The following is a 7,418-nucleotide window of genomic DNA, read 5'->3' as shown; positions in this document are numbered from 1 at the left end:
AGTATCTCTAGGGCAAATATAACCCCAGCCACAAAGCAAATTGAAGCAGTCCCCCTTTCCTGAGCACTAAGTATGTTCCAGGCACTGTACTGAGTGCTTTGCCCACAGGCCCCAGTTACTCTTCACCACACCCATAGGCAGTAAGCATCATGAGCAGCTCCATCATACAGATGAGGGATCTGAAGCTGTGCATTTCTACCCCTCCCAGCCTTTCTAGTTGTGTGTGGTTCCCATCTTGCAGGGGAAGAAAATCTCAGGAGTGGCTGAGAAGTCCCAGAAGAGCTTTTGCACATGCATCAAAACTGCCCCTATCAGGCCCGGTGCAGTGGCTCACGCCTGTAATCCCAGCACTTTGGAAGGCGGGCGGATCGCCTGAGGTCAGAAGTTCCAGACCAGCCTGACCAACATGGTGAAACCGTCCCTACTAAAAATACAAAATTAGCCGGGTGTGGTGGCATGTGCCTGTAATCCCAGCTACTCGGGAGGCTGAGACAGGAGAATCACTTGAACCCGGGAGGCAGAGGTTGCGGTGAGCTGAGATCGTGCCATTGCACTCCAGCCTGGGCAACAAGAGTGAAACTCCGTCTCAAAACAGAACAAAACAAACAAACAAACAAAAAATTGCCCCTGCCTTCCAAGGAAGGAAAGCCAGTTCCTGGGGAATAAGCCAGAAATCAACAGTGGCCCTGCCTGCCCTGCCGGTGGGTGCAGACATGTGGAAACCAGATGCAAAGGGGGCCCATGGGCCCAATCAGACTCTTGGAGGTGATGAGAATGCCCCGAAGCCAGAAACAGCTGGCTAGAAGAGATGGGTGTAGCTTGGGAATTCTGGTGTGGGTAAAACAGAAACCCCCCTGGGCACCAACACTTCCACGGCATTCAGAGTCCCTTTCACCCACACCTCTATTGTTACTCCTTTTCTCCATGTAGCCATTGCAGTACCACCATTCCACACTGAGGCTCAGAGAAGCAAGTCAGCCTGCTCAGGATCGTGAAGCTGGAAAGTGATGAAATCAACCACCTTAAAACAACTCCCCACAGGTGTGGGCAAGGCTGACCCCTTTAAGCAAACCTCCTTTGTGTAGAAGCAGCAGCTGGAGAAACAGCTGCCAGATGGAACACTGGCCTTCACTTTCCAGCTGGGAGCCATCCAGCTCTATGCAGCTTTACTGGAGGAGTTCCTTGGAGGAAAAGCTCCTCCATGGGAGGCCTCGTTTAAGCAAACACGGTCACATGAGGTGTTGCAGCAGCAGCAGGCCACCGCAGAGATAGCTGCTTGGGTGCAGGGCCATGAAGACCTCTGAGACTGAACATACAAATGGGCAATGGCCAGACTATATTTAAAAATAGAACTCCCACCCACAACCTGTAGCAACCAATTCAGAAAGCCGACCCACCATTGGCAACCAAGTCCAGGAAGCCAAACAGTCTCTGCAGCAATCAGCCCAAAATGGCCAGAACTTGACCAACAACTGACAAAATGCGCAGAACTTGACCAACAACATCCTAATTTTTGCCCCAGTGTGCAACTTAGGACCAATTGGAGGAAGCCAGATGTGCTCCCCTAACCAGTCACATAGGATGTCCTGCTTCTAATAAGCCCACCTACAGCTTCCTGATGTCAACAGCCTCCAATCAGGGCACACCCAAAGCCTCCCCTTTTCCCACCACAAAGCTTCTCCACTTCCCTGCCCACCTTTGAGTCCTCTGACAAAGGCAAGTGATGGTAGCTGACTCCCTTGCTATAGCAAGCTCTGAATCAATAGGCTTTGCTCATTTTCATTTGGGCTTCGTTTATTTCCATACCTCCTAGTTGCTTAATTGTTTTATGACTTGATTTTCTTATCTGTGAAATGGGACCATAATTTTGGACACAAATCTTTTGGGAGGAAAATGCCTTGAATTGCAGGGGAGTCCCCGATACATCCCCACTCCCTGGGTCACCTCTGATCTCAGTTTAGCTGCCACATAACCCACCTCCCTCTTGTTCTGAGCATAACTGGGCACATCTACATGCCCAGTTCCTTCATTTTTTCAGGGGAGGACCCTGAATCCAAGCAGGAAAATGCTGACTTACCCGAGGTCCTCTCCTCCAGAGGTTTTTAATGACCCAGTCTTGCTCTCTGGTTTCCTCCCTCCTGACTGCCCAGGAAAGCAAGCACATGAGCCTTTTCAGCAACTCTGCGGGGTGTGGCTTCAATCTATGGTGAAACTGAGGAGGCTAAAGGAGGAAAAATGCACACAGGAGTGAGTTACCAGGTGCCACAGAAGCTTCCCAACCAGGAAAGGCCAGTTGTGGCCTGCATACGGAGCTCTGCCCTCCATAGGGAGGTTTTTCTTCCTTGGTTTCAGGGAACGTGAGCCCCACCCAGGTTTTCTGAACCTCTTTTATTCAGGGAGGCTGGCTGGCTCTAGGAGAGTCCCTTTTCCCTTCCTGGGGTTGTTTCCACCCAAGCCTGCCTCCACCTTCTCACTGCAAGACAAAAGCAAAGGGGATCACAAATCACAGTACTCAGCATTCTAGTAGTAGTGTGCCATAATACAAGATATTAACTACTTTTCATATATAGACCCTTTCAGTCCTCAGAACAGCCCTCTGATACATACATGTACCATTATTAGCATGTCCATTTAACAAATGGGGAAACTGAGTCATGGAGCCATCAGATGATGTGCCCAAAGTCACACAAATAGCAAGTCAAAGAACAGGGATTAAAACCCATACCCAGAGATGAGCTCTCAAACACCTTATGGTACCACTTCAGAATGTTTTCAAATGAACACAGGTATGAATAGGACATGGTCAAGCATAGTTGCTCATGTTTATAATCCCAGCACTTTGGGAGGCTAAGGCAGGAGGATCACTTGAAGCCAGGAGTTGGAGACAAGGCTGGGCAACATAGTGAGACCCCATCTCTACAATAAAATAAAATAAATTAGCTAGGCATGGCGGCACACAGCTGTAATCCTACGGAGAGGCTGAGGCGCAAGGATCACTTGAGCCCAGGAGTTCGAGGCTGCAGTGTGCTGTGATTGCGCCACTGCACTCCAGCCTAGGTGACACAGCCAGGTCCTCTCTCTAAACAATATCAAAAAAATCAAATACTAATAGAACAGTATTTTGCGTGTTCCAAAGTTGGGAGCAGGATTCATTTATATTTCAGAGAAATGTTGGGTTCTTTCTCATTTATTCTTAGTTTATTTGGCTTCCACAAACATTCACTGACCCCTAAGAGAGATACTGAGAGATATGAATAAGGCCTTCTCCACCTCAGACCTAGCACTTTCCCGGGGATGAGGAGGCCACTCTGCTAACCCCCAACCCACTCACTTCAGGGCTTCCCAGATGGTGAAATATAGTTTACACTCGGAAAAGAGCAGGACACACGCATCATCAGACAACACACATAACACTAGAAGAGCTAGTTTTACATCCAGATTCCTGGGCTTCAACCTAGGAAAAGAGCCTGAGAACCTTTTTTTTTTTTTTTTTTTTTGAGACAAGGTCTCGCTCTGTCAACTCAGGCTGGAGTGCAGTGGTGCAGTAATAGCTCACTGCAGCCTCAAATGCCTGGGCTCAAGGAATCCTCCCACTTTACCCTCCTGAGTAGCTAGGACTACAGGCACGCATAACCACATGGGGCTAATTTTTAAAAAATGTTTGTAGAGGCGGGACCTTGCTTTGTTGTCCAGGCTGGTCTCAAACCCGTGGGCTCAAGTGATCCTCTTGCCTCGGCCTCCCAAAATGCTGGGATTACAGGTGTGAGCCACTACACCAGGCCAAACCTAATTTTTTTTTTTTTTTTGAGACAGAGTTTTGCTCTTGTCACCCAGGCTGGAGTGCAATGGCGAGATCTCGGCTCACTGCAGCCTCCGCCCCACCCCACCCCAGGTTCAAGCAATTCTCCTGCCTCAGCCTCCCGAGTAGCTGAGATTACAGGCGGCTGCCACCACGCCCAGCTAATTTTTGTATTTTTTAAATTTATTTTTAGTTTTTTGAGATGGAGTCTTGCTATGTTGCCCAGGCTGGAGTGCAGTGGTGCAAACTCGGCTCACTGCAACCTCCGTCTCCCAGGTTTAAGCAATTCTCCTCCCTTGGCCTCCTGAGTAGCTGGGATTACAGGTGCATGCCACCACACTGGCTAATTTTTATATTTTTAATAGAGATGGGGTTTTGCCATGTTGGCCAGGCTGGTCTGGAACTCCTGACCTCGTGATCTGCTTGCCTCGGCCTCCCAAAGTGCTGGGATTACAGGCATGAGCCACCGCGCCCGGCCGTAATTTTTGTGTTTTTAGTAGAAACAGGGTTTCACCATGTTGGCCAGGCTGGTCTTGAACTCCTGATGTCAGGTGATCCACCCACCTTGGCCTCCCAAAGTGCTGGGATTATAGGTGTCAGCCACTGCTCCCGGCAAAACCTGAATTTTTAACTAGCATGCTGGGTGAATTTTATCAGGACAGTGAACCAGGACTCTCTGAAATCCCTTCCCCGGGATAGTCAACGAGGCTTTCAATTTAAACTTGCATTTGAAGCTTGCAGAGACTCACACTGACTTACCCAGGCCCTAACACACAGCAGCTGTCTCCATGGTTGCGCCAGGTAGTGAAGGATACAGGGCAGCAGGAAACAAGTCCCGGTTCTCAGGTGGATCCCGTGCTTCCACCTCTGTTAGAGCCCAGGTCCTGAGGGCACAGGGCCAAATTGCCACAGAGCTCCAGAGAAATCTGTCTCTCCCATCCCCCACCCTAAGACTGAGCTGCTGGAGGAAAGAGGCCAGGTTTGTTTCCTTTTATTGGTTAACTCTCTTCAGTCGCCCCTTTCTCCTGCAGACACCTTGGGGACTTTTAGTAATTGTCAGCTGAATGAATAAATTAATGACAGAGGGAGACAGACGTGTTAACAGCTAACAGTAATTCAAGCAGAATGGAGTAAGTGCTAAATAGTGGTGGAATGAGTCATGAATGCTGACAGGGAAGGAAGAGGGAAAAAGGCATTCATTCTCTCCCCCTCTACTGTCAAACCAGTGTCTTCACTCTTCCTCCATCTCTCTTACAGGCACCAGAGAGCAGAAAATGTATGTGTATAGTTTCAAGAACAGTTCCAAAGCAAACACCCATATAGTCACCCCCATGTGCTGGCCCCCAGGATAAAAAATAGAACCTTGCCAGAACCTCAGAAGCCTTTCCTGGCCCCCTCCATGACATCATCATTCCCTGCCTCTTGCCCTCATCTAACTTCTAATCTGATTCTGAGGGGAATCATTTTCTTACTTTTCTTTTTTTTTTCGAGACAGAGTGTTTCGCTCGGTCACCCAGGCTGGAGTGCAATGCCATGATCTTGGCTCACCGCAACCTCTGCCTCCCGGGTTCAAGGGATTCTCCTGCCTCAACTTCCCAAGTAGCTGGGATTACAGGCATGTGCCACCACACTTGGCTAATTTTGTATGTTTAGTAGAGATGGGGTTTCACCACGTTGGCCAGGCTGGTCTTGAACTCCCTGCCTCAAGTGATCCACCCACCTTGGCCTCCCAAAGTGCTGGGATTACAGGCGTGAGCCACCGTGCATGGCTCATTTTCTTATTTTTCTTAATTTTTTTTTTTTTTGAGACAGAGTCTCGCTCTGTTGCCCAGGCTGGAGTGCAGTGGCGCAATCTCGGCTCACTGCAAACCCCACCTCCTGGGTTCAAACAATCCTCCTGCCTCAGCCTTCCGAGTATCTGGGATTATAGGCACCTGCCACCACGCCCAGCTAATTTTTGTATTTTTTGTAGAGATGGACTTTCACCATGTTGGCCAGACTGCCTCTGGTCTCGAACTCCTGACCTCAAGTGATCTGCCTGCCTTGGCCTCCCAAAGTGTTGGGATTACAGGCATTACCACTGCCTCTGGCCATTTTCTTACTTTTCTTTATTGTTTGACTGTGAATGTCTATGTCACAAGACAAGACGTTGCCTTGTTTTGAATTTATGACCACACGTTTTCTTCTGTGGCTTGCTTTCTTTGTGCAATATTTTTTGGACTTTTGCCTGTGTCGATGCTTGTGGCGGTAGGTATACATTCTCACTGCTGCATCGCCGATTCTATTGTGTAAACATACCACAATTTACTTAGCCATTCTCCTGTTGATGGTCATTTGGATTGTGTCCAGTCTTTGGCAATTACTAGCAATGCTGCTGTATGTGACTCCTAATGCACACATCTATTTAATATATTTAAGAGGAAGTGCTGGGTCATGGGGTATGTGATTTTCAACTTTCCCAGCTAGTGCCTAACTGTTTTCTGAAATGCATCTGCTTCTAGACTGTCTCATTTGCAGTTCAACTTACTCAGTAGCACTAGGGTAGTCTCTCCTAACAGGTAATACCAATTGAACTCTCTTAGTTTCATCAGGGTAAGCGTTTGGGGAAAGGGGAGGATAAAAATGGTTAGGTGTGGCCGAGTGCGGTAGCTCACGCCTGTAATCCCAGCACTTTGGGAGGCCAAGGTGGGCGGATCACAAGGTCAGGAGATGGAGACCATCCTGGCTAACATGATGAAACCCTGTCTCTACTAAAACTACAGAAAAATAAGCTGAGTGTGGTGGTGTGCGCCTGTAGTCTCAGCTACTTGGGAGGCTGAGGCAGGAGAATGGCGTGAACCCAGGAGGCGGAGCTTACAGTGAGCTGAGATCACACCACTGCACTCCAGCCTGGGTGACAGAGTGAGACTCCATATCAAAAAAAAAAAAGAAAAGGTCAGGTATGGTGGCTCACACACTAGCACTTTGGGAGGGAGGCTAAGGAAGGAGGATCACTTGAGTCCAGGAATTAGAGGCTGTAGTGAGCTATGATCATACCCCTGTATACCAGCCTGGGCAACAGACTGAGTCCCTATCTCAATAAAAAAAAAGAGGAGAAGAAAAATGGTGTATAGAGACCCCCGATGGGAGTAAGCCCAAGGTTTATTGGCTACTGTGACAGTCAGTTAAATTATTTTTTTCTGGCTGGGCGCAGTGGCTCATGCCTGTAATCCTGCACTTTAGGAGGCTGAGGTGGGCAGATCAATTAAGGTCAGGAGTTTGAGACAAGCCTGACCAACATTGCAAAATCCTGTCTCTACAAAAATACAAAAATTAGCCAGGCGTGGTGGCGGGCGCCTGTAATCCCAGCTACTAGGGAGACTAAGGCAGGAGAATCACTTGAACCTAGGAGGCAAAGATTGCAGTAAGCCAAGGTCATGCCACTGCACTTCAGCCTGGGCGACAGAGCAAGACTCCGTCTCAAAAAAACAAAAACAAACAAAAAAAAACCCAAAATAAAAAATTATTTTTTTCTGTGAGTAACAGAAATCCCCAAATAACAGCAGATTAAACAAAACAGAAATACATTTCTCTCCCACATAAATGAAAGTCTGAAGTCAGCTATCCAGACTGATACAGT

This window comes from Gorilla gorilla, chromosome 8 (genome assembly GCF_029281585.2).
Source record: "Gorilla gorilla gorilla isolate KB3781 chromosome 8, NHGRI_mGorGor1-v2.1_pri, whole genome shotgun sequence".
NCBI classification, from domain to species: domain Eukaryota; kingdom Metazoa; phylum Chordata; class Mammalia; order Primates; family Hominidae; genus Gorilla; species Gorilla gorilla.
Note: the sequence above shows the minus strand (reverse complement) of the source record.